Source organism: Orcinus orca, chromosome 3, assembly GCF_937001465.1.
Source record: "Orcinus orca chromosome 3, mOrcOrc1.1, whole genome shotgun sequence".
In the NCBI taxonomy this organism is placed as follows: Eukaryota; Metazoa; Chordata; class Mammalia; order Artiodactyla; family Delphinidae; genus Orcinus; species Orcinus orca.
The window spans coordinates 83,529,396-83,556,480 of record NC_064561.1 but is presented as its reverse complement, the minus strand read 5'-3'; the positions used below and the strand labels follow the sequence as shown (position 1 = coordinate 83,556,480).

The 27,085-nt window shown below is 37.4% G+C and overlaps 1 protein-coding gene across 9 annotated transcripts in view; it reads left to right on the top strand.

The window, feature by feature from the left end:
* The first annotated feature begins 4,424 nt into the window (after positions 1-4,424).
* Positions 4,425-27,085, top strand: part of CSNK1G3 (casein kinase 1 gamma 3) — a 128,456-nt gene continuing 105,795 nt past the window's right edge. For all 9 annotated transcript variants that reach the window (XM_033423719.2, XM_004267420.4, XM_004267418.3 and 6 more), the window contains exon 1: positions 4,425-4,572. The gene's annotated coding sequence lies outside the window, so the exon portion shown is untranslated. The remainder of the gene's footprint in view (positions 4,573-27,085) is intronic.

Below are 27,085 nucleotides of genomic sequence, written 5' to 3'. Positions count from 1 at the left end.
TTTTGAGGGCACGTACCTTAAAATTTTTTTCTCTTCCAGTTTTGTTGATATATAATTGACATAGGGCACTGTATAACATTGTGTACAGCATAATAATCTGACTTACATATACATCATGAAATGATTACCACAATAAGATTAGTGAATATCCATCATCTCATATAGACACAAAATAAAAAGAAAAATTTTTTTCCATGAGATGAGAACTCTTAGGATTTAATCTCTTAACTTTCATATATAACATAAAGCAATGTTAATTGTGTTAATCGTGTTGTACATTACCTCCCTAGCAGTTATTTATCATATAACTTCCAGTTATAAGACCATTTACTTTTTCCTAATTACATCTGTCCTCCAGGTGAATGAATGTTTCCTGTGTTTTTATTTTGAAAAGTTTTGGTAAAGATTTTAATCACATAATTTTGTATTTTACATTTAACAGGTTATCACTTATATCATCTTGGGCAAGTCAGTTCATCACTTTGAGACCATCCTTCCACTTTCCTAACAGGGAAAAAATAATAATGGCTGCTATATTACTTCATAGGTTGTTGTCAGAATCAGACAGAATCATATAAATCAGAGTTTGTGCAAATGTTGGTTGTTACATTGTTAGTTGGGAAATATCTGCCTGTATTTAACTCAGCCAGATTGGCCACATAGTTGAGTGTAGATTAGTCTTTGGTGCTTATTTGTATTTTTAGGGTATTTCTTTTTCTTTTCTTTTCTTTTTTTTTTTTTGCGGTACGCGGGCCTCTTACTGCTGTGGCCTCTCCCGTTGCGGAGCACAGGCTCCGGCTGCGCAGGCTCAGCGGCCATGGCTCACGGGCCTAGCCACTCCACGGCATGAGGGATCTTCCCGGACCGGAGCATGAAACCGTGTCCCCTGCATCAGCAGGCGGACTCTCAACCACTGCGCCACCAGGGAAGCCCTTAGGGTATTTCTTGACCAATCTGTGCAAAACAAGTTTGGCTTAGGAGAGTATTTTAATGGTATGAATGAGGGGTGGAGGGGAAAATGATTATAACACAAATCTATGTGTTAGTGCTCATAATCTTTAATGGTACCCTGGAAACTTGTATTTATCAAATTTCTCTTTTGACAAATGCTTTCTTTTCATGTCTTACAAGTGCTTTGCTTGAGAGAGAGATTGATAGGTATATTTTGCGGAAAGTAAAGCTGGTCATTTTTTCTTTTTTGGTAAGCAGCAAGATTTCAAGGGCTTCCCTGGTGGCGCAGTGGTTAAGAATCCATCTGCCAATGCAGGGGACACGGGTTTGAGCCCTGGTTCGGGAAGATCCCACATGCCGCGGAGCAACTAAACCTGCGCACCACAACTACTGAGCCTGCGCTCTAGAGCCCGCGAGCCACAACTACTGAAGCCTGTACACCTGGAGCCTGTGCTCTGCAACAAGAGAAGCCACCACAATGAGAAGCCTGCGCACTGCAACTAGAGAATGCCCGCACGAAGCAACGAAGACCCAGTGCAGCCAAAAATAAATTTAAAAAAATAATAAATTTATTTTAAAAAAAAGATTTCAACTGGGAGAAAGAAATGGAATAGTTTTCCTGCTCTAATTGAAGGTCTTATTCCTACAGTCTCTCCACTCTGTTTGTATGGGTGTGTCTATGTGTGTACGTTGGCATGGCTGGGCAACCACAGTGAGTGTGCAGAAGGGTGAGAAGAAGAGAAATAGTAACAGAAGTAAAGAATCAAAAGATGTAAGGGAGATATTGGAACACTTATACTATCTCAGATATGCAATTAAAGGCACCCAGAAATTTTACTTTCTTTTTCTTCCCTTTTTAAATTCCCACTTGATAAATTGTTTTTTCCCTAAGGAATTCATGATAGTTTTAGACTGAAGTCATTTTGAAGTAACTCTCCCATCCCCGCTTGTTTTAATAGAAATATATTAGTAAAGCTTCTTTTGCTTTTATCTTGTTTTTCATAGTAATCATAACAGTTGTTGCATGCCCAAATGTTGGGACAAATATTTACTTATATCTATAGAGATATAAATTCAACAGAATAAAGTTCAGGGTGATAAAAAATATGACACTGCTTTGGGAAACATGAAAACATATTAATAGTATATAAACACTTGAAGAATAGCAAATGCTAGGAAATATGGGGTGACACAAAAAATTAACTATATCTGATGTACAATATAGCAGATGGAAATTATGATCTGTCTGCTTATGTTGAGACATCACGCTACAGAACAAAGAGTTTTGATTGAGATGCAAGTAATTTGGTCTTTCCCTCTTTAACACAGGCTGTTTTCATATTGCCAGTTTTTTCCTTACAAGTTAATACAATGACATGAAATTTTATTGGCTTCCTACCTAGGTTACCTGAAGATTTTAATCTATAGGAGCGTCTAGGTCAAATTTTAACAAAAAGCAGCCTTTTCTGAGGTGTTTAAAAACATAAATGTTTATTCCTATCCATATATAATTTAAAAATGTGATTTGATGATCTATTTATAAACTTGTATTTCTTAAACATTTATCAGAAGTTTGAGGGGTCAGTAGAGGTGTTCTTGATCTAAACTGAGGTTTTTGAGATGGAGAGTATAAAATGGTTTGTTGGTCATTGATGACAATAGTTAGAGTTCCCAGTATTGTAGACATTTCTTCTCCATTTAGTGAGATAGGGTTAACTTTGTTTCTTGTCTAGTTTCGGGTCCTGGGATATATCAGAAAAGTGGAGATGTCTTATTTATTAGGCAAATTATTCTCCATCCTGAGCATGCACAAATCTTCATTCCTTTTGAGTCTCTAACAGAAAGATGGTAGTGTGGTAAACACAGAAGCAGTCCTTATTATCACTTTCCTCTAAGATGGGTGATACCAGTCACTTCATAACCTTCAGTTTGAGAAAGCATAAGAGTAGAGTTAAAAAAAAGGCACTGTTGTATTACAAAAACAAAAACGGCATCTTTCCATACTAACTACCCCCTGCAGATTACACATCGACCCTATCATCAGTCTGCTAAAGTAGAAATGGAGAATGAGATAAATCCTCAATTATTTTAAAGTGCATTTGTTTCACTGGAGCCTTTCAAATTTTTCGTGTGTGTGTGTGAGAGAGAGAGAGAGAGAGAGAGAGAGAGAGAAAGAGAGAGAGGGAGAGAGAAGAGACTAAAGACTTCCTTGATGCAGCAAGTGTACTGAAAATATAAAAATGTTTGATAAATATTTAAACATAGCACCAGACTATGATTTTTCTTCATGCACACCTTTATGTCTGACTTTTGAAAGGTCTTTAGACACAATTTTTTAAAAATGATAGTTTCAGAGTCTTCTACAATGCCTTCATGGTGGGTCGATTTCCATATAGGTCTTCCATAGTAACATATCTTCATCCCAGTTAACCAACCATAAGAGAAAGAATGTAATCTTCTGCCTCCCCTCTGTGGGCAGAGTGGACAGTAGAGTCAGAAAACATCGGTTCCAATTTGTGTCTACAATTTGATGACTTGAGTGATGCTGGGCCTCTAGGAACTTTAGAAGGTTCACTAGAGAAACCGAGATAATAGCTACCACATTATATAGTCGAGAGGGTTACCTGAGCTCACAAACGAAGTTCTCTATAGACAGCAAACGGAATGCAAACGTGAGCCACACTTTATATTTCTAAGCAGCTGAATCCCTGATACAGCCCTGGATTTACAAGAAAGTGGGGGAAAATATCAACCCAGTGAGGTCACTCCCTCTGGCCGGGCCCTAAAATTCTTTGGCACCTGAAGGGCTGTGCTCTGTACACTCGGAAAAGCCTCGGCACCCCGACTTGGCACAATGGCGCCCTTAGGCTCCTGCTCACTCAAGCAGCGGGGAACTTTTCGTAGCTCCTCTAAACCATGGGAGCGTTTTCGCCCAGCTCTCTCCACAGACCTCGCCAAACGTCTCCTCCCAAGGCCTCACCCAGGGAGACATCTCGCATTCACAATTACTCGACGCTCGCTACGCTCACCGCCAGTGCGGAGGTGGGGAGAAAGGCGTGGCTTCGCTTTTATAATCCTTGCCAGCCAATGAGCGTGCTGCCTCTCTTCCGGTCGGCGAGCCAACCAATCCGAGCAAGTCGGTGTAACCTTCGGCTCTACTCGGCTCTTTTCGCTGATGCGGGCAGCTCGAGTGGCCGCCGCCGCTAGAAAGACGCTTTCCTTTTTAATTTTTTTTCCAATCGTTCACTTCCGGGTCCGGCGCCGATCCGGATGCCCGAGGCAGAAGGATGTTTGACCTCCGGATAAGCGAGGCGCCGCTGTGCATTCATTCCCAGCTGCATTGGTGGCGACAGCCGCGGCCCGGGCGGCGACTCTCCGGCCAGAGGCGGCGGTAGGACGCACCGGCAGTAGTGCGGCGACCGAGTCCGAGCTGCGTTATCTCCGTCGCTTGGTCCTTCCCCCCTACCTCGCTCGCTCCCTCCCTGCGTGCCTCGCTTTCCTCCTCCGGCCGCCGGCGGGTGCGATGTGCCGCCGCCGCTGCCCCAGCCGCCGCTGACTGACGGACCGGGGGGCGCCGCCCGCGCCCGGGACCGACCCGCCACTTGCGGCCGCGCCTTTGAGGTAAAGCCCCGTTCGCGTTGGCGCCTGGCCGGGAGGCCCCGGCCCGGCGGTTGCCTCGGCGCAGCCGCGGCGCCTTCCTCCCCGGGTGGGGCTGGGCGGACTGGGGTCCCGGGCTGGGTGGGGTGGGGTGCGGCGGGGGCGGTGCCGCCGGCGGGGGCCCCGGGGAGGGGTGGGCGAGGACCCGGGCAGGCGGCGCGGAGGCGCGGGCTGGAGGCGGCCGCAGTCGTGGCCGGGGGGCGAGGGCGCCTTGGGCTCGCTGGGCAGGGAGGGGGCCGCGGGCGGCTGGCCGGGCTGGCCGCAGAAGTTGCCCGAGTGGTGCGGAGCGAGTGGGGACGGCGGGGAGGTGGGCGAGCTGGGAAAAGTCAGAGGCTTTTGGGGGGAGGGTTGAGAGGTCGGGAGTGCAGCCCCCAGCGCCCCGCGATTGTGTCCAGACAATTCCCTTTGGAGCGGGGGTTTTAGGCAGGCCCTTCGGAGTGGGGATTTTAGGCAGGAGGGAGGGAGCCGTCTGTCGGCTGGAGGAGGTGTCAGGGGTCAGCATTCATTTCTGGGAGAAACTTCCCGATGGGGTATTTGTTTTAAGGGGGGGTAGGGATTTACCTATTCGATAGAGCTTTTGACTTAGCTCAGAACTTATCCAAGGCATTAGTCGGGGGCTCAAAATTACTCTGATGGTTACTGTTAGGGTGCTGCTTTGTTTGTTTCTCCCACTTGCAAAGGGGAAGTGACCCACAGGAGCGTCGGCTCTCTTGGTCCACAGCCCCCGCGTTTCTTTTCTGCGGGGTGGTGATGGAGATGTGTGTTTGCTCCTGGGGTGAGGGTAGTTAGGCCTGTGTTACGATCATTCCAGTTCTCCCAGGGAAGGAGGAAAAGTTAATGGGTGGGAGTGTGTGTGGGAGATGGCTACTGTTGCTACTCTGCGAATTAGTTTTAACTCTGTTGTAATGAGTACCAAGGCTGGTCAGCAAGTGACCCTTTTGTAACCTTTGGTTTTAGAACATCGACTTTAATTGGAGAATTAAAAACCTACTGATTTTTAATAAGTTAAGGAAAGAAGTTAGTACTTATTTCTTTTACGTTTGCAATTACTTCTTGTATAGGAATGACATTTGCCCACAGATAGTAAAAGAGGTTAAACTATATCTGAGTTGGAATACTTTTTAAAATTAAAAATATTAATTAGTAAAACCATGTATATATTTTTGAAGAATATTTGCTTTCCCTGTAAATAAGCAGATTGTGAAAGAAAAATATCACAGAAGTTATAAGATGTGAGGCCAGTTTAAGAAAACATTTCCCACCAAAAATCAGATCTGGTTTGTGACATTCTTAATAACTTTTTTGGCAGAGAGGAGTGGAGAGTTGTGTTTAGTGTATTTTGTAATTATTCCCAAACTTTGGTCCAACTGTATTCTGAGTTAAGATCAATTATTTTCTTATTTTATATACATTAGCCTTTATAGTTGCACAAAAGATGAAAATCATATTTATGGGAATTGGAAGAAAGGTGTAATAAGATAAATTGCGTGGCTTTGGTATAGATTTGTAGCAGAGTGTATAGACACTTTTGCATTCAGGGTGCTTGCATTTCTGAATAAGCCTCAGGTATGAGGAGTAAGTAGTTCTTATTAGAACGGGGGGACAGAAAGTTTAATTTTGATGTTGATATGTATGAGACTTTTGGGGGAATCTTGGAAAATGATTATCTTTTCTGATGGTTTATTGTGCTCACTGACCTCTTCTGCCATTCATCAACTTAAAAACTAATGCATTGTATAATTATTGACATTTTCATTGTTAGATTTGCAAGCATTAACTATTAACAAAATCTTCAGCACACAGAAGTCACTTATTCCTTCAAATAAAAGAACTAGGATTAGAACAAAGGAATAGTTTAGTTCAACCTGAACCTTTACTTTGTGTAGGGGACTTTTACTATGTGGTGAGGGTGGAAGAGTGGTAGAAACATGAGGAGGACTAAGACCCAGGACTAAGACCTTTAAGGGAGAAGCAGACATGCACAGAAATAATTGCAACACAGGACTCCTGTGGGGTTTATTAGAAATGTATGGAAGCATGCGTGTGTGTGTGTGTGTGTGTGTGAGTGTGTGAGTGTGATACCAATTTTGACTGGGGAATTATAAACGAGGTTAGAGCTGGTAATACTCCATTTGGGGCTTAAAATATTTTAATGGTCAAAATGGGTCGGTGTGTGTGTGGGGTGGTGTGGGTAGTTTTGTAGGTGAAGGGAGCAGTTGAGAACCGGCTTGCTGGTTTGCTATCATGGGGCCTGTTGAGCTGGACCTAAGGCTGCTGTGCCAGGAGGTCTCTGTGGGAATAGAAGCTGTAAAATTAGGTGGGGATCAGTCAGTCCATGGACATCTAGAATGCCTTGTATTTAAAAGTGAGTCAGTTTAAGGTATGAAGGTCCAAGTGTATAGATTCTATGCTGATAGCAAGTAGGTAGGCAAATAAGGCTAGTAAGTTTAAAGGAAACAAATTAGAATAGTCAGTTTGTTATCATTCATGCTAATGGAGGAAAGCAGAAGAGTATATAATCGAAAACAGTTCCTGCATGGTTTTGTCATATTTCTTTGCTTGCCTTTGGATATGAGTGTGTGGTAACCTGGTAATTGGTTTTATATGAAATAAATCTAGATTTTAAACATATGACTTGGGAAGAAATGGGAATCTTTCCCTTTTCTTCTCTGGGTGCCCTCTGTAATCCCCTTCATGCTGGGAATAGACCATCGTTCTGGTGTGGTTTATTGGTTCAGATTTTTTCAGAATGGAACAAGTAGTTGTTTAGTTTCAAAGGGCTTTCCAAAAGGATGTATCAAACTAAATAGTGGGAATCTGAAACAATAAATAACAAAATACAGGTCATTGGATAGTTATATTATTGTTAATACACTTCAAGGTGAGATTTGCTATGGATAAAGTGAAATGTGAAGAATCTACATAGGAAGAGAATTGACTATACCAGTAAGATGACAACATGAGAGACTTCCACAGTTATGGATAAATATATACAGGGTTTTTAGTCATCTTAAATATTGACGACTCTAAAAAAATTTAATCCCAAACTTAATCATTATCAAAGGAGTGCTTAGAAAAATATCACCCTTATGACGCCATCGTTTAATCATCTAGTCATGTAACAGGGGAGATTGTTTGATAGTTTTTTACTGACTATTCCCCTCTTAGTGTTCAATAAGGATTTACATTATAACTGAATTTGTATCTTGAACCTCCCGATAATAACAATACCTATTACAATTTATTAAGTGCCCACTTGGTCTGAGGACCATAAATGATAACTGTTAAGATGACTCTGTGAGTTAGGTGGTGTAAGCCTTGCCTTTGACAGTAGGAGGCAGAGTTTTCTAGAATTTAAGCAACCTGTTTAAGATATATCTTGGAAGTAGCAGAGTGCATAATTAAATCTTTTTCTTTTTTTTTCCTGACTTCACAGTCTTAGACCAATGATGTCTTCTCTAATCTTCCATATTCTTCCTTTTTGTCTTTTCTCATGCAGTTGGCACTTAGTGGTATTGATTAATGTTGTTAGTATGTGTTTGGGTGTTTGTTCTTTAAGATATAATTTCTTTGGAAATGGCGGTTTTGGGATATCTGTAGTTCTCTACTAGTAGTGACTCTCTAGGAGCAGAAGATACGGTTCTAGTAACGTAAGCTACCTCAGTATCATTTTTGTGCTGATCTGTAGGAAAGAACCATACATGAGGTTGTTAATGTGTGGAAATCAAGTGTGTATTGTCTATTAATGTGAAGTGACTTTGGAGAGCCTCTGAACTAGTCAGAAAACATGGAATGGGACAGATAATCGGGGATAGGTAAGTTTTAGAGATACAGTGGAGACTCCTGTTACCCATGTTTTTTCTAACTCCCTTCTCAAAGCTGAGATTTAGGAACTATAAATGTTTGGGTTTCCTTCTATAATGGGACCTATGGAAGGTGCATAGTGATTTGTTCTTAAACTCTCTTATATTATGTTCTCTCCTTCTACTCCCTGCCAATCATCCTAGTTCTGAGGAAGAATTCTTAACAGTGAACTTGAAGTACTTGTGTATTTGGTAGATAAGACACACATTTTGATCATTTTCTTTACTAATGATATATCACATAGTTATAATGTAATTAAATGAAAATCTATAGCTAAAACCAATGTCCACATGACTATATCATGTCCACATTTTTTATAGCGTTTACTGTAATTAGTAAAATCTCATGATGTATATACTCTTTTTCTTAAACACAAATTTCTAATGCTTTCTTCTTCAGTGAGGTAATGCAGATTTTAACTGTATTCAAATTTATTACATATATTTAGTTGATTTTGTGTTGAACTACTTTCCTTAGCTGATAGCTACGTTGGAAAAACAAGGGGGCGGGGAGAGGGTTTCTCTGCCATTATATTCTTCATCCCGATTGAGGAAATTCACATAAAGTGCCATGATGTGATGCCTGGCACATAGCAGGCACTATGCAGATATTCTCTTAAATTTAGGAGTTGCTGATATATATGAGTTGTCAGAGTGTTGATTGGTGCGTAGAATGAGCAAAGACTTTTGGGGATAGCCTATTACAGGAGAATCTCTGAGCTCACCTCTCTTTAACCCACTCAAAAGATTAAGTTATACTCTTCATTCATTTACTACTTGATGTCCATGCTACATTAAATGGCAGTAGACTACCCTCTAGTTTGTTCTTGAACTTTTATTCCCACCGGTTATTGTATACTGTGTATACCTACCAAGAATCATTTGTCTGTGTACCCAGCAAATTGTTAATGGCAGTTGTACTTGTTGTAATTACATAGTTTAATGAGATGTTATTCAGTGAACTATGAAGGCGAAAAGGTGTTTGTATGAGAGCCAGTGGCTGCTTTGGAAACAGGTGAGTAGCTGAAGTCACTTCCAGTTAAAATCGGTGTAGGTGAAATTAAATGACTAGGGAAAAAACCCTAAAAGTTGTAGATTTTGCAATAAGATGCTGCAATAAAATTGCTTATAAGTGTTTGTGAGATGTCTTTCCATGTTTAAGAAACTGGAAATCACAGGTGATGTACTATGGGTGTGGTTTTTGCAAGAAAGATAAAGTAGAACTATAATCCATGGACTCATGCTTGAAGGAAAGACCTTGGCCCTGCATTAAAAGACTGTCTTGTGGGCTTCCCTGGTGGTGTAGTGGTTGAGGGTACGCCTGCCAATGCGGGGGACGTGGGTTCGTGCCCCGTTCCGGGAGGATCCCACGTGCCGCAGAGCGGCTGGGCCCGTGGGCCGTGGCCGCTGGGCCTGCGCTTCCGGAGCCTGTGCTCCGCAACGGGAGAGGCCACAACAGTGAGAGGCCCGCGTACCGCAAAAAAAAAAAAAAAAAAAGGACTGTCTTGTGATTGTATATTTTGGTGTTTTAGTTGCATTAAAATGTTTAAGGTAGATTCTTTTATGATTCCCCTTTTAAACTAAGTTATGAACTGTTGGTTAATAATAGTATATTAAAGGGGTATCTACTTCTAAAGTAACACCTAGTTTATAATCTCTCATAGAGATTTGTTTAACAGCATCCTCTTTTAAAAAAGAGAAATACTGGTATTCCTGAACATACAGTCATTCATATGTTAGGGGGAATTGTTTAATTATTAGGTCACATGGTTCCCACATGTTTCCTGATAGGATCCCTCGTCTGATTTCGTATGTTACCTTTCAGCTTTTATTACAGCATCAGGGTTGGAGAGAGCCTTCTTGTAATTCCACCATCTCCTCAACCTGAGTAGGGACTGCAGGAGTGAATTGGTAGAGGAAATTGTCCTTTGGAAGAGGAAATGCCATACCCAGGAGCAGTTGAGCTTGGTGCAAAGGGTGCTGGTCTAACAGCTTACAGTAACTACTTGCCTTTCTCGTCTAGCTCAGCCCAAAGGCAAAGGAAAGCTTATAGGTGTTGAAAAAGGAGGTCGAAGTTGGAGAAGGAAAGGTAGATGGGGTATACTCTTTATCTTGGTGTCACCACATTACAACACCTGAAATGCAGTAGCTGAAATGGAATGCTGAACTATGAAGGCAGGGTTAGTTTTTCAGAGCTTTGGTTAGCCTCTGTGAAATTTACTTGGCTCTGCTTTCCCATGTGTGTTGGATTCATCCTCAGACTGGTAGCAAGATCCTGGTGCACTGGCCAGGACATCTTTTGCGCAAGCCTACCAACATATTTTCCCCTTCATGTTTTATTGACCAGAATTAGGTCACGTACACTTCCAAACGAGTTATGACAAGGGGGACAGGGTTATCATAGTGAGTTTCTACCAGTCAGGATATATACCCTTGCAACTGGCGATGGGGTCACATTTCCCCGAGTTACATGGTGGAGGGAGGATATTTTAAAAAATTGTGGGAAGGAGGAATATAGGGGAAACGGATGTTAGAGAGGCAATCAATAGTGACCACCACATCTACACATCTGCTTGTTTTAAGGAAGAAAATAAATAATGCATCTAAATGCACTTTGAACTTTAAAGTGTTGTACAAATGTAACGGATGAAAGATTAGAAGGCTGCTTCTATGTGACTATCTTAAATATGCTCAGGTATGAATATTTTAGGAACTGAAAACACTGCTAGTTTTCTTATTGACTAACTTTGAGTCAGTAAAATCAGTTAAAGATTATACTTTTTTTCATGGAACTCATAAAGCTATTTTAACTTTAAATTAAACATTTGTACTTGTAAACTTATTTAAATTTTTTCTGTGTTGCTACCCTCCTTCTTGGACAAAACTTGTCCACATCTTTGATCTCATCATATTTCTGTGTCATACCTGGAGGAGAATAGATGCCTTGAGGAAATTGGAATTTATCAGTCAGAGAAATGGTTTATTTTGAATCAAGGAATCTGATTGAGGTAGGAGGGAAAGGTGTTACATATCTTAAATACAGCAAAAAAATAAAAAATAAATAAAAATTGTGGGGGCTGGGGAGAATCACAGACTTTTAGAATTGAAATGAATTGTGGGAAGGTTGAGTGAAATGCTTAAGTCACACACCTGGTTGGTAGAACTCTCCTATCCTCATTGATAGTGTAGTGCTCTTTCTGACCAAAAAGTGGGAGGCCATGAAAAGTTTTGTCTACTTTGCAGTTTTGCTCAGGACCATGGGCTAGTTATGTAAAGCAGTCAGCCAAGTACCTTTAATACAGATATCTGGGTTCTCAGGGTTTGGAAATTTGTAGCCAGAGTTGGTGTGTGTCTGTGTGTGTACGTGTTTAAGTAAAACAAGCAAACAGACAAATCTTTTAATCTTCTCTCAAGCAGTCGACAAAAACAGCATGCATACACACACACAGACACACACACACACACACCCTGGACTGCTGAAACGAAAATGCAGAAGCAGAATGAGTGCTTGGAACAATTCATATATTTTTATTTTCAAGAAAGTTGTTATCTTAAAGATTTCTTTGTTTTCAGTATATGTAAAAGAAAATTGTGTGTGTGTGTGTATGGGGACATATATGGAGATACATGTATGTATAAATACATAATTAATATACAGAATTAATTGTTGTAATTCTAATTGTTGCAGTGTTGTTATAAATATACAGAGTAAATCCATCCATCCCCTGGAAGGATATTTACGTTAATGACAGATATTTATAGATTTGGAATGATTTTTATTTTTATACTTTTTATACTTCTCTGTAGTGTTTGGATTTTCAGCTATGATTATGCATTATTTTTACCATTGGGAAAAAATACTACTTTTTTTTTTTTTTTGAGGGAAGAAAATAAAATTCTGGGGTGGAATGTTTTCTACCAACCTAGAATTTAACATATAATTCCGCTTTCATTGTATATTACCTTAAATAGAGCGTGCCTTGAATGCGCTGATACTTTGTAATAGTATTTATTTTAAAAATTGGACTTATTACAAATTATATATCTTAAAATTTTAAGTTGAGGGGCTTCCCTGGTGGTGCAGAGGTTGAGAGTCCGCCTGCCGATGCAGGGGACACGGGTTCGTGCCCCGGTCCGGGAAGATCCCACATGCCATGGAGCGGCTGGGCCCGTGAGCCATGGCTGCTGAGCCTGCGCGTCCGGAGCCTGTGCTCCGCAACAGGAGAGGCCACAGCAGTGAGAGGCCCAAGTACCGCAAAAAAAAAAAAAAAAAAAAAAAAAAAATTTAAGTTGTAATTGGCCGTATGATACCATTTGATACAAGTATATTTTATGAAAGTGGACTTCTGAATTTTTCTAATTATTAATTTATCTATTTTTTTAACTTGTTTGGTTTTGACTTCAAGTGGTATACTTGGCAAGGTATCAGAGTATGATATATTGGAGTCAAAGTTATAGTCAGAGTTTCCTGTAGTAAAAAGGGAAGTGAAAATGTTTTTTTTCCCTTACATCCAGTCTGTGTTATGTTTATTTTCTATTTCTGTGAAATACTTATTATATATTCTAGCAATGAATACTTTCAAATGGCAGGCAAATATAGTAGGTAATGTTATAGGGAGAGAAAATTCCCATAAGACTCTTCCACTAGTCTAACGGTGTGTGTACACATGGCTATAAGGCCTTTTCATAAAATCCTAATTTGGTGTGCAAAAATAACCTAGTATTGTTTTGGAGGTGAAACTAGTAGGTATCAGTTGTTGATGACATTTGAAAAAGAAACTGGTATTTGTAGATGCATATTTTTGTAAAACATTATTTTATTTTCTCCTTTTGTTCCAAGGATCTGAAAACAACATGAACACCGCCACCCCCCCACCCCCCAAAAGAAGTGTAAATCTTAAAGATGTGGAATCTTGTAATGCCAGTTTTTATTTTAAAAAGTGGTAGATTATTTACTGAGCTCTTTTTCTATCATATGAGTGTCGGCATATTATGGCTAATATTTCTTTATATATTTGGGATTCTGAAAATGTTTGTAGTTAAATCAAAATGTAATCAGCTCTTTAAACGCATTCTCTTGAGTATTTTCTGATAGTCTGTTGGAAGTTGATAACTGGAATGTGTATTGTGTGTTTATTGTATATTGTTAATCTAAATACTCTACTAATGAAGGTTGTTTTTTGAAGGCTGATTGAAAAATAAAATTCTGAGCACTGGGAATGAGAATTTCAAATAAGTTAAAATAAATTTTACCATACCCACTTAAAAAAAAATCTTCCAACTGAAAATTAGTAAAATTTTTTCTGTGACAGAGTAAACGAGAGAACAAAATTGGGCAATTTTAATGACAGTGCTTTCAATCCTTGCTGTAGGGCTGGGAGTGCTAACTTACTAGTAGATGAGAAAAAAGGATTTGTGGAGAAGGCAGCTTGGACCAGTGGTTCTCAGCCCTGACTTCACATTAACATTTTCTGGGGAGCTTGAAAAAATTACAGATATTGGGATTCTACCCATGCTACTTTATATTTGAATCTGGGGATGGGGCCAAGGCATTGATCTATTTTAGGATTTCTACAGGTGATTCCAGTGCGCTTCAGGGTTGAAAATGACTGATTTCTCCTTCTTTTTATACACATCTCTTAGCTTTTTTTGAAAAAACGTCTTCCTTTTACTTTCAAATTCTCTTTTTAATCAGAGATGGAGGTGTGAAGATGAGATAGAATCTTCCTTTTACTTTCAAATTCTCTTTTTAATCAGAGATGGAGGTGTGAAGATGAGATAGAAATGCATAGAAAATATATGCAAGAGGACCAGGTTAATGAAATGACTTCTCTTCAGGGTTTCGTACTCAGAATGCTTAGTGAAGACACTATTTATTCCTTGTTCATTAGCAGCTTTTGAATAGTGTAGCGCCAAAACTAGAAGTTTGGAAAATTTGTTAAAGGGAAATTTATCTAGAATAAATTAAGGTACCAATTCAGATGCCCCTAGAAATCTTAAGAAACCTAAGTGATGAAAGCAATCCTATCTTTAAAGTTAGTATAAGAATGTTGCTCATCAAAATTTGATTGGTTTTAGTTATCATATTTTATTAGTTATATTTATCATATTTGCAATATCATTGAGTTGTATTTTTCATGGGACGTAAGGATGGAAGGGGCCTTAATGGTTGTTTAGTATAACTGTATTTCTACCGCTTTACTCTCTTTTTTTTTTTTTTTTTTTTTTGTGGTATGCGGGCCTCTCACTGTTGTGGCCTCTCCCGTTGCGGAGCACAGGCTCCAGACGCGCAGGCTCAGCAGCCATGGCTCACGGGCCCAGCCGCTCCATGGCATGTGGGATCTTCCCGGACCGGGGCACGAACCCGTGTCCCCTGCTTCGGCAGGTGGACTCTCAACCACTGCGCCACCAGGGAAGCCCTTTACTCTCTTTTATACCGTTGTTGATGAGGTACTGTCTCTGTTTTTCCCCTCGGTAGAAATAGTTTAGTAATTAAGTTATAGTATATTGTGCGTGTAGTATATTGTTTATATTGTATGTAATCAGTAAATACATACATATAAATGCACTATGATAATAGGGTTTTATGATTATTGTGTCTTATCATTTATGGCAAATCAGGGTCCATGGTAACTTATTTGCTGCTGCTTCCTAGGTCAGGAACACTCTTACATTTTTCTTGTGACAACATAAGAGCAAGCCATTTTATGAGTTCAATGCATTAAATTCCATTCAATGAACATTTTTTGCATGGTGGCAAAATTGGATTTGCATTTCTTCTATAAATTTCAAGGGTTAGATTTCTGTAAACTGCCCTGATAGGAGAATTTGTGTTAGAGAAATTTAAGGGTGGATAGAGTGTAGAGGGCATATTATGTGTGAACCATTGGGAGACTTTTAGAATTATTTTGAGTTCATCAAACTACTACAATAAAAGCACATGATAAAGAGGTTACCAGTTACATTTTGCACATATAATTAGTAATAGAGTAATGGGTACTGTTCTATAGGACCACAATTCCTCATCAACAATTCTGACATCTAAAATGCTCTGAAAACCAAAATTCTTTTTTTGTATGTTTGGCACAAATTGGTTTTCTTCACAAAACCTGTTGTGAACTGTTTGTCTTTATTTCATGTATTTGTAGGTTTCACTGCAGAAATAGTAAATGTTTAATCATAGTGTGCTGTCCCAGACTTCTCTGTGCCATTACAGCTTTCTCTATGGGTGTTAAAAAGTATATGGTGTTTACACACTGTATCACCTGTAAGAAATGCCCTGAAAGGGCTTCCCTGCTGGCGCAGTGGTTGAGAGTCCGCCTGCTGATGCAGGGGACAAGGGTTCGTGCCCCGGTCCGGGAAGATCCCACGTGCCGCGGAGCGGCTGGGCCCGTGAGCCATGGCCGCTGAGCCTGCGCATCCGGAGCCTGTGTTCCGCAATGGGAGAGGCCACAACAGTGAGAGGCCCGCATACTGCAAAAAAAAAAGCCCTGAAATTCTGAATTGCAAAATGTTTAACTGCAGGAGCTTTGGAAAAGGAACTGTGGAACTGCATTAATTTGCTTCTGCCATTTATTTCTTGATAGAAACTACTCAGCATCTTAGTCCTCTGAGATGGAGTTTGAGTAAGATCCTGGTAAATTTCTTTTGCTTTTTACTCTTGTAAATATGTATATACCAAGAGGCACTTTATTTTAATCTGTGTTTATTTCTTTAGCAGTTGAAAGTTTTTCTGGTTTTTTGATACTGGGTCTTGTGGGGCCCACTGTGGTCCCAGAAGCATTGTGTAATTAGGATTCTTGAGATGGAAAATGTTTAGGGTAACTTTGGCATAGCTGAGTATTCATCATACTCTCTTTAGTCCTTGGGGTTATGTAATTTTACCTCTGTACATGGTAACTTCATGCCACAACACCTGCAGGCAGCCCTCTTTTTACATATCTTGGCTTCCTTTTTCATAACAAAGAAGAGGTGTGGTTGCAGTGCCTCTATTTTAGTTTCCTTAAACTTCCTTAATTTGTTTTTAAGAGTTCACTGCAAAAACCTTTATACCTACTCAGGCTTCTTTTTTTTCCCCATCCTGTCTGTTTCTTTTTCTCTTTTTCTTTTCTTTATTACTTCCCTGCCCCCACCCCCTTTAAAATAATATTCCTCAGCCAGAGAAGTTCATACTTATGGTATTCTGTATCAGAAAAATGTTTGCTGGAAAGGTGACAGAAGTAAATCTGCATATTCTGGTATTTCTCTAAAGAGGACCTTTTGTAGGGGAGTGATTATTGTACTGCTTGTGCAGTGATAGTGTTCTGTGTATGTGGTTTTTGCTTTCTTTCCATCCTTAAATACTGAAGGGTAATGGGGTCGTGAGCACTGTGGTACATGTATTTTTGTGTTTACTAAGATTCCAGGCACTTTAAGGTATAGATCCTAATGGGAAATTTAGACCTTATGTGGTTAGGTTATGTGCACTTGCTATGTGCTCTAAAAGCACTATAATTCTCTTGTAGGACAAATTATACCTTGTATTATTGTTTGTTTAAGCTATGTGATGGCCGGGATTACAGTGGTCTTATTTGTATTTCCTGTGTTTGGTACATAATAGACCTCTAATGATTACTAATTTGTTGAATGAATAGATTAATCATTTCATCTTTATTAGGGAGAATTTTAACATGGAAGAACCTTGATTAAATGCCTCCTGAGGCACCATGCTCATCCCAAACCAATTTAGTTTGCATCATCACAGCTGTATGAGACAAATTTCAAACACATAAATTGGGCCTAATTTAAATAAAAGAATAAACACAAGCCTGTGACTTATTTACTCAGGCTTAAAAGTAGAGAAACACATTCTAGAAAGATTTCTGAAATGAAATGCATTCATGGGCTATGAATTTAGTTAGAGGAAATATTTAGAGGAAATATTCTATTTTTTTGAGCATTTCAGTTAACTGTGATTGTATTGTAAGATATTTTTTATATTAAAGTTTTTCTTTTTTCTGTTTCTAACGCAGCAAAATTCATTCCCCCTCACAATCAAATTAGAAAACAATTTCATCACCTTAAAATATTCCCTCATGCTGCTCCTTTGTAGCCAACCCCTTTTCCCACTCTGGCCCCTAACAACCACTACTCTATCTTATAATTTTGCCAGATATCATATAACTTATAGGAATAATGAATCATGAATATAATATAAATTATAGGAATCATGTGGTATGTAGCCTTTTGAATCTGTCTTCTTCCACTGTGCAGAATGCATTTGAGATTAATCCATGTTGTAGTGTGTATCAGTACTTTTTTTTTTTGCTGAGCAGTATTCCATTATATGGATGTACTTCAGCATGTTTATCCATTCACCAGTTGAAGTATTTGTTTCTAGTTTTTGTGATAATGAATAAAGCTGCCACAAACCTTTGGGTGCAGTTTTTGTTTTGTGTGTGAATCTGAGTTTTCATTTCTCTTGGGGAAGTTTTTAGGGGAATTGTTAGGTCATATGGCAAGTGTGTGTTTAACTTTATAACAAACTGTCAAACTGTTTTCTAAAGCAGCTGTACCATTTTGCATTCCCACCAGTAATGTGGGAGAGTTCTAGTAATAAGCAGTTTGTAAAATTTAAATTGGCTCTATTGAATTACTTTTTAGTAATTCGTTGGTTTGATTGCACAGCAGAATATCTTGACAATAATATTAGTTCTGAACATGATATTTTTATAGCTGTAGATCTGTCAGACAGAGATGTAATTTAGGGGAGCCTCACTTTTCAGTGAATGCAGTCTTCCATATGCTTTGGAACTGTTCTTTCTTGCTGATCATGCAGCCCTGAGCTTTGTAAGAAAAACTAGGCCTTAACTAACCCTGGTTCATATTGGGGATTCAGGTGCCTTTGGATCAATTCTGTGTTATCTGTCTTCAGGTTTACAGCACTTACTTTGGATTCTTGTCATTTGGACTGGGCAGAAGGAAATCCTTCCTGTGGAGAAGTGGTTGGACTTTCAGCTTATTTTTGTCACCTGTTGTGTGTTTCATTCCAGTTTTGTAGAAGTCAACTTGCTTATTCATGGTTTACTGTCAATCATACTATTCAGTCCTTTCTATGTTGAGAGTTGACAATATTAGCTTCATAACTGAAATTTCCAAATGCTAATACCCTTGAATGACTGTTTTAAGTCTGTGGCCTTTGCGTATACTAGACTGTTGTTTGTAATTATGTATTTTTATAAATTAGGAAATAAGCATTGTAGTTAAGAAGAAAGGATATAACTTTGTTATGAGAACCATGCATGAAACAGCTACTGAGTTTCCTGAAGTATTTTCTCATTTATCTGGCATTATTAGGGAACAACCTGTTAGATACATTAGGACCTTGAATTTATACTTAAATATTTTCTTATTTAAATTTTTTTAAATGGTAAACTTTACAGGGTAGTACTGTTTTCTCAGTGTTTTCTAAACATACCAGATCTTGCTGATGCAGGGCTCTCATTCTGAACATCAGTTATAAAGTATGCTATTATGCATAGATGTCTATGAATTTATTGAAGTCTATAAGGTTGTTTTCTGCCTGTTCTCTCATGTTTTTACTGTTCACCTCATATTTTCTCTTTTGATTTCCAGTGTAAACTTGTTAGAATTATATTAAAATTAAAATGGAGTTTAGGGGCTCTTATTTAATGAACAGAATATGCATTTTGTGACCTCCTTTAGTGAATTTATTTCTTCTGATTCATAGCTCTTGGAAAGTTGAAATTACAGTATAAATGACCTTTGATTTGTGAGGTGTTATTCCACTTGCTTGTAGTATCTCTCAGACCTATAAATTGCTGCCTGCCCGCCCATACCTTTTTCTTTCCTCCTTTATTTGGAAAAGAGATGATCATATAAATTAACATTCTTAAATTTTTAAGAGAGTTCATTTGTTCATTCATTCATTTACTTGTTTCTTCAACAAAGTTTTAACCAGTGTCTGCTGTGTGCTATGTATTATAACAGATAATGGGGAGACAGAGTCAAATAAATTATGATCCCTGTCCTTGAGGACATCAGATTAAAAAATGGGCTATCTTAAAATTAAAGAGTAAAAGCATTGTCCCCTGTCTTCCCTGTAAATTGGTTGTGAGATGTAGAGATTTGATCAGATTCAGTTTCAATTTTTTTCTTCCATCAGGAAGATCAAAGGTTGTTTTTTCTTTTTGTGATGTTAGTGGCAATTGATGATCCTTGCCTAGTTCCATTAATTCCTTAGGAGTTGCATAATGATGAGATTTGAATTCTGTCATTTCTTACTTTATTAGACTGGAATACATTTAAAGAAGAAATTTCCCTTCATCGATTAGCGTTGATTGGTATTATTCCCAGATTCTATATTTGCACATTTGTCTACTTGCTAAAATTTATTTGTAACCCCCAAATCAGTATCCCTTGTGCTTTGCCATTCATGAGCTTGGGTAGAGTGGCAAAAACTTTGAGTCACTGGAGGGGCATGTTCCCAGCTGAAGTCAAACTAGGTGTTCTGCTGTCTTGTTTTGCTTTTAAGGCCTATTTAGTGCTTTTGGGGTGATTTTACTGTTTAAATTGGCCCCCAAATGTAGTGCTGCACTGCTGCCTAGTGTTCCTAAACCCAAAAAGGCTGTGATATGCCCTATGGAGAAAATACATTAGATGAGCTTAGTTCAGGCATGAGTTACAGTGCTGTTGGCTGTGAGTTCAGTGTTAATGACTCAACAATATGCAGCTGACCCTTGAACAACAGGGATATGAAGCATGTGGGTCCACTAATATACTGGGATTATATTCATTATTAGTACTACAGTACTATACGATGTCCAGTTGGTTGAATCTGCAGGTGCGGAACCACGGATCGGGTGAGGGAGGGACTGTGTATATGGAGGGCCACCCACGAGTTATATGTGAATTTTCAACTGCGTGAAGGGTAGGTGCCCCACTCCTGTGTTGTTCAAAGGTCAGCTGTATATTAAATAAGTTGTCTTTAAACAGAATCACACATAAAACAAGGATATGTATTGATCAGTTGATGAAAATGTTATGACCAGAGGATTGTAGGAACCTAACCCTGTATTTTTCGTAGGAGCAATGGTTCAGTGTTTTCAACCTTTATAAAACGTTAACTACTGTGAATCAACTGTTTTTGGTTTTGCTGAGGTACAGAAGAATATCCTTTTTTAACTGATGTAAAAAATATACAACAGAAAGTTGTAAGTCATGGAAGTAGAGAGTCATTAAGAGGCTTGGTGAGACCTTTTCTGGGGAAGTTCATTGCTTCTTGGGTCATTTCTGTGCCTGGTACAGGGTAAATACTCAATAAGTATTTGTTGGATGTAAGTAAGTGCCGCCAAATAGAACATGATTTTCCTTGAAAGCTTGGAGTTTAAATTTAATATCATTCCTGTGATTGGGATTTGCAGTCAAGTTTGTGCTTAGAGGTGGTGAGATACCTACTCTTAGAGATTGATATTGGGAATATTTCAGTAATGTAAATTTAGTATGATGTCTACTTGATTTTTGATTTCCATCATGTAGGAGATGAGGGTGATCTATGCTTCTCTCGTATTTATAATAAGTGCTTAAGGGGCTGGACATTTTCAAATTAAACATTCCCTTTTCTTCCAAATATTGAGACTCATTAGCTATGATAAGGGACATTACCAATGGGAGTATAAAGTCACCTGGAAATTGAAAAGAGGAGGCACAAAAAGACATTTTGAGGACCAATGAAACAGTCATATCCTAGTTACTAGAGAATAGTCAGACCTGGATAATTAGAAAATTTACTTAATTAGACTTTCAGTAATATTTGTGTATGTTAAGAAAGTTTAGCTTTTAATACAATTTCCTATATAAAATTGACTTAGTTATAACTGATTATAATATGGTATGTTTTGCTATTCCTTTGCTATTATGTATTATACAGTAGCTTTCAAACTTAGAAATGTTTTTGACTACAACTCATTGAAATACATTTACCACAACTTACAGAAATATATTTTACATTGTGACCTAGTGATACTTACGTATTCATATAAAGAACCCAAACACAATCTCACTAAACACACTGTTCTTACTACATTTATGCACTCCATTTTCTTTCTTTTTTTGATACTATTTTATTTAAAAAACTGTTGCTTAAGACCCATTAAGTTGGTTTACAGACCCAATAATGGGTCATAGTCCACATGTTGGAGAACAACACTGCTTTCTTAGTAGGAATATACAAGGGACATCACTGAAATCAGGTTTCAAAAATGTAAAGTGTTGTAGATGATAGTTACTAAACATTTCTGAGACAAAATAAGTTTCCCTAGTATGTAATTAGAAAAATTGATCTCCATTTTTGACATTCCAGTTAATGATTTAGCTTTTAAAAATAAGTGTTTAGCCTTTTCTTAGACAACCAGAGTTGAGCTCATGCCAGAAACCAGTAACTGGGACACTTGCTGCTGATAGAAGCATGTGATGTAACGGCTAGCCATCACATCACAAATATCCTTACTCATTTAAATTTTGGAGAAGCTTGTAGACATGTAGTGTCATTTTTATAGAGACTGCATAAGGCATTTGAAACACCGAATGGCTCATTTAGTGTATTAAAAATGGATTTTTAAATTTAAGATAACAAAGCAGTGAGAAATCAATGCTGAGGCAAGTAACTTGTGAAAAAAATTAATTTAAAAATTTTCATTCCTTGTGATTTTCTGTTTACAAAGGACACTGAATAGCATGCTGAACATGAAAAGATACCTATAGAAACTTTTAATATCACAGGTACATGAAACAATTCTATATTGATTGCAATAATATTTTGGAAGATAGGTAGAGTACTAATAATTATTTTAAAAAATTTAGAACTGCTCATTAATGTTTACTTGAAAGCTTTAGCTAGCTGTGGTGGAGGTAGAACATACATACTAATATGTTCTCAGACTACTTTGATTTATCTAGTTGCAACTTCGAGGAGGTCAGTTGGCTCTGTAATGTCCTAAATTATTGGGCCACGCAGATTAGATAATCTGATTTTCTGTTTTGAAGATTCATCAGTGATCATCAAATTAGAAGTATGCCTGTGGCCTACATTTCTACTCATGTATAATCAGATTATATCTAATGTTTTCTGTATTTAGCAGCTCATTTTTATCTTTATTAGTGGATGATACTCCATCAAAATTGTAATTGTTTATGAAAGCAAAGTAATTGATTACTTTAGATAGGATAGATGAATAGATTATTCATCTATTCTCGAGGATAATTTGAAAATTCATCCTTTTGATCAATTATGTCTTTTTAATATAGATATTTAAGTAAGTCAGTGTGCTGAGAATTATGATAGAATCAAACATAATTTAAAATATTTTGTTACCATTTGTGTGCATTCATGTCAGTTTAATCACATTAAATACATGTTTATTCTTTTTGGTTGTGTATAATGTTTAAGGTTTCAGTTAAAGAGGTAATATCTCTTATAAAAATTAAAATATCCTTAAGCCCTGTAAATCACTACTTTGTGTTATAAGAAATTGTAAGCCAGGCATATTTCTATGAAACTGTCTTTTCTCAATAGTTTTTATTTCTATGGTTGTCTAATTTTTAAGTTTTCAAGCTGTATTTTTCTATTCTCTTCCTTGTAATTTTTGAATTTAAAGCTTCTGAGAGAAATTTTCAGTTATTACTATTGACTGAATCTGTAGATATAATACAATACTAAGATTAATTGTGGGCTTTTTATCAACTGGTATAATTTTCATGGACACTCTGAATCTTACCTACTCATATTTCTGTTTTTGCTTCTCTACTAGAAAGTGGAAAAATTAAGTATGGGTGCTGAACTGCATGTTATCCATTTCCTGTTAGTATTACATAGTTTTATTTCTAATATTATTTTACTTCCCTCCTGATTTCTTTACTTAAAACTGTTCTCAGTCTTTTGGTAGTGTGTGTGTATTGTAAACTGCCCTATATACTTTTCTATAACAAGATTGGCTTTTAAATTAAGTACAGATGTTATTTAATTTTAGGATACATTGTTTCTAAGAATATATTTATAAAGTAATACAGTGAGAAAATAACAGTTTACTTTTCAGTGGTTCTTAACTTTTTTAGCATCATACAATCTGTTGAAAGCTATGGATTCTCTCTTAAGAAAATGCTTAGGAGGGCCATGGATTTCAGGTTAAGAACTCTATACCTGTCTTTAGTATTGGTGGACTCTGTTATCATGCAAAGCAAAAGTAGGGCAAATCAAATCAAAACAAAAACTATAGTTCATGGAAGTGCTTAATACTTTACTATTCAATTATTTGAAATATTCTTATCAAGTTTTGACAGTATTTTTTAGTTATTTATTTTAGGGTGAAAGTTACCTGTTCATAGTAGAGTTAATCTTTTTATTAAGTTAATGCTTATATATGGTAGAATATTAAAATAATACAGAAATAGTCTCTTGCCTCATGTCTTTGAATTTTTCAGTAGATGAAACCACTTTTTTTTTCCTTGAGGAAATATTAAAAGCCCGTCATTAGATGATAAAAGAAGAAAAGAACACTACTTTGAATAGGACCATTTAATCAGGATCCTAGATAGAAGAAAATTTGATGTTTAAAGGATGGGTCATTTTGATATTTTTCAGAGTACTCTAAAGTGAAAAGGAATTTATTGTTTTCACAAACTTTAATATTTAAGTATATAGATTGTAAACTCTCCCGTGTCTAGTTCTAGATTCCTTCCTCTCTCCCAAACTCCATATCTAAACTGTCTCTAAGACTGAGCATGTTTGAAACCACTTTTAATTACTTCACTTTTAAATGCTTCAGGTGGTTACTAACATAACTTAAAATAAGGTGCATACAGTGTTCTCTTTGATTCTGTGTCAAGTTTTGCATTCTTTTTTTTAAACTAATTTTAACTTTATTTTTCCAGCTTTTTTGAGGCAAATAAAATTGTATCTATTAAAAGTGTACACTGTGATGTTTTGGTGTATGTATGCATTGTGAAATCATTATCAATATCAAGTTAATTAACACATCCATTATGTCACATGGTTACCTTTTTTCCCCCCCATGGTTAGAACAGTTAAGATCTACTCTGTTAGCAAACTTAAAGTATACAATACAGTATTATTTACTACAGTCATCAGGCCAAACATTAGATCCTCAGAACTTATTTTTTATAACTGAATGTTTGTATCCTTTGATCAGCATCTTCCATTTCTCCCAGCCCCTGGCAACCACCCTTCTACTCCCTGTTTCTATGAGTTTGACTTTTTTGTTTTTTTTTTTATGATTCCAGAAACAAGTGATGCCATACAGTATCTTGTCTTTCTCTGGCTTATTTCACTTAGCATAATGCCTTCCAGGTTCATCCATGTTATTACAGTGGCAGGACTTCCTTTTTTTAATGACTGAATAATATTCCATTGAATAGACCATATTGTCTTTATCCATTCATCCTTTTTCATCATTGCTTTGGCTATTTGGGGTCTTTTGTGTTTCTATCTGAATTTTTTTCTATTTCTGTGGGAAAAAAGCCATTGGGGTTTTAAGGATTTCATTGAATCTGTTGATCACTTCTGGTAATATAGACATTTTAACAATATTAGGTCGTCGAATACAAGAACGTGGGATATCTTTTGATGTAGTTGTGCCTTTTTCAGTTTCTTTCATTAATGTCTTACAGTTTTGAATGTAAAGGTCTTTCACTCTTTGATTAACTTTATTCCTAAGTATTTTATTCTTTTTCATAAGATTGTAAATGGGATGGCTTTCATAATTTCTCTTTCAGAGAATTCATTGTTAGCGTATGGAAATGCGACTGAGTTTTGTATGTTGATTCTGTATCCTATAACCTTTACTGAATTTGTGTATTATATCTAATAGCTTTTTGGTAGAGTCTTTGGAAACATATTGTACCAAAACTTACGGGATGAAGCAAAAGCAGTTCCAAGAGGGACATTTATAGCAATATATGCCTACATTAAGAAAAAAACAAAGGCCTCAAATAAACAAACCTAACTTTACACCTCAAGGAACAAGAAAAAGAAGAACAAACTAAGCCAAAAGTTAGAAGGAAGGAAGGAAAGAACAAAGATCAGAGCAAAAATCAATGAAATAGAGCCTAGAAAAACAATAGAAAAGATGAATGAAACAGATTTTTTCTTAAAAGATAAAATTGTCAAACTCTTAGCTAGACTAAGGAAAAAGAGAGAAGACTCAAATAAAATCAGAAATAAAAGAGGAGATATTACACCTGATGCCACAGAAATACAAAGGATCCTAAGAGACTACTGTGAGTAATTAGATGCTAACAAATTGGATAATCTGGAAGAAACAGATAAAGTCATAGAAACATACAACCTACCAAGACTGAATCAGGAAGAAACAAAATCTGAATAGACCTGTAATTGCTAAGGAGATTGAAACAGTAATCAAAAATCTTCTAACTAACAAAAGCCCAGGACCAGATGGCTTTAGTGGTGAATTCTACCAAACATTTAAAGAAGTAACATCAGTTTTACTCAGACTCTTCCAAAAAATTGAAGAGGAGGGAACACTTTCAGACTTACTTCTCGAGGCCAGTATTATCCTGATACCATAGCCAGATAAGGGCATTACAAGAAGAGAATATTACAGGCTAATATCCCTGATGAATATATATGCAGAAATTCTCAATAAAGTATAAACAACGTGAATTTAACAGAACATCTGAAAGATTATACACCATGATCAAGTGGGATTCATCCCTGGGATGCAAGGATGATTCAACATACACAAATCAATAAATGTTATACATGACATTAATATAATGAAGGATAAAAATTGTGTGATCATCTTAATAGGTGCGTAAAAAGCATTTGACAAAATTCAGCATCCCTTTATGATAGAACTCTTAACAAATTAGGTATAGAAGGAATGTATCTCGACATAATAAAAGGCCACATGTGACAAGTCTACAGCTAACATCTTACTTAATGGTGACAGGTTGAAAGCTTTTCCTCTAAGATCAGGAACGTACAAGGATTTCCACTCTCACCACTTCTGTTGAATATAATATGGGGAATCCTAGCTAGTGCAATTCAGCAAGAAAAAGAAAAGTACCCAAATTGGAAAGGAAAAAGTAAAATTGTCTGTGTTTGCAGATGCATTATCTTTTGTCTACTGAGGGATGAGATTTTAGCTCACATACTACCTCTTCCCCTTCTGTGTTTAAACGTTTGGATGGTTATTATGTTTACTTCATCTTTTGCTCACCTTTTTTTTGTTGTTGTTTTAGCAAATTTTACATTATCTCATTAATCTGAATTTAGTATGGTGCAGATGTTCATATCCCTGCCCTTCCCTCTACCTCTTCTACTCCTCCTTAACAGCTGAGTGTCTGTCATTTGTAGTGTTATTTTAACACTGTTAAGGTTGGAAACATTTATATTTTCTTCAATAACATTTATCTTGTTTTTTGGGGGGATAAGATTGATTCTAAAAGCTGAAAATCAATTAACCTTGCTTACACTTTTAGGACTTACAGTAGAATGCCAGGGTTAGTTTTGTTTCTAGATTAGCCCTCTGGGCCGTTTTTGCTATAACTCAGGAAAAATTTCTTTTTCTTAACTTCCT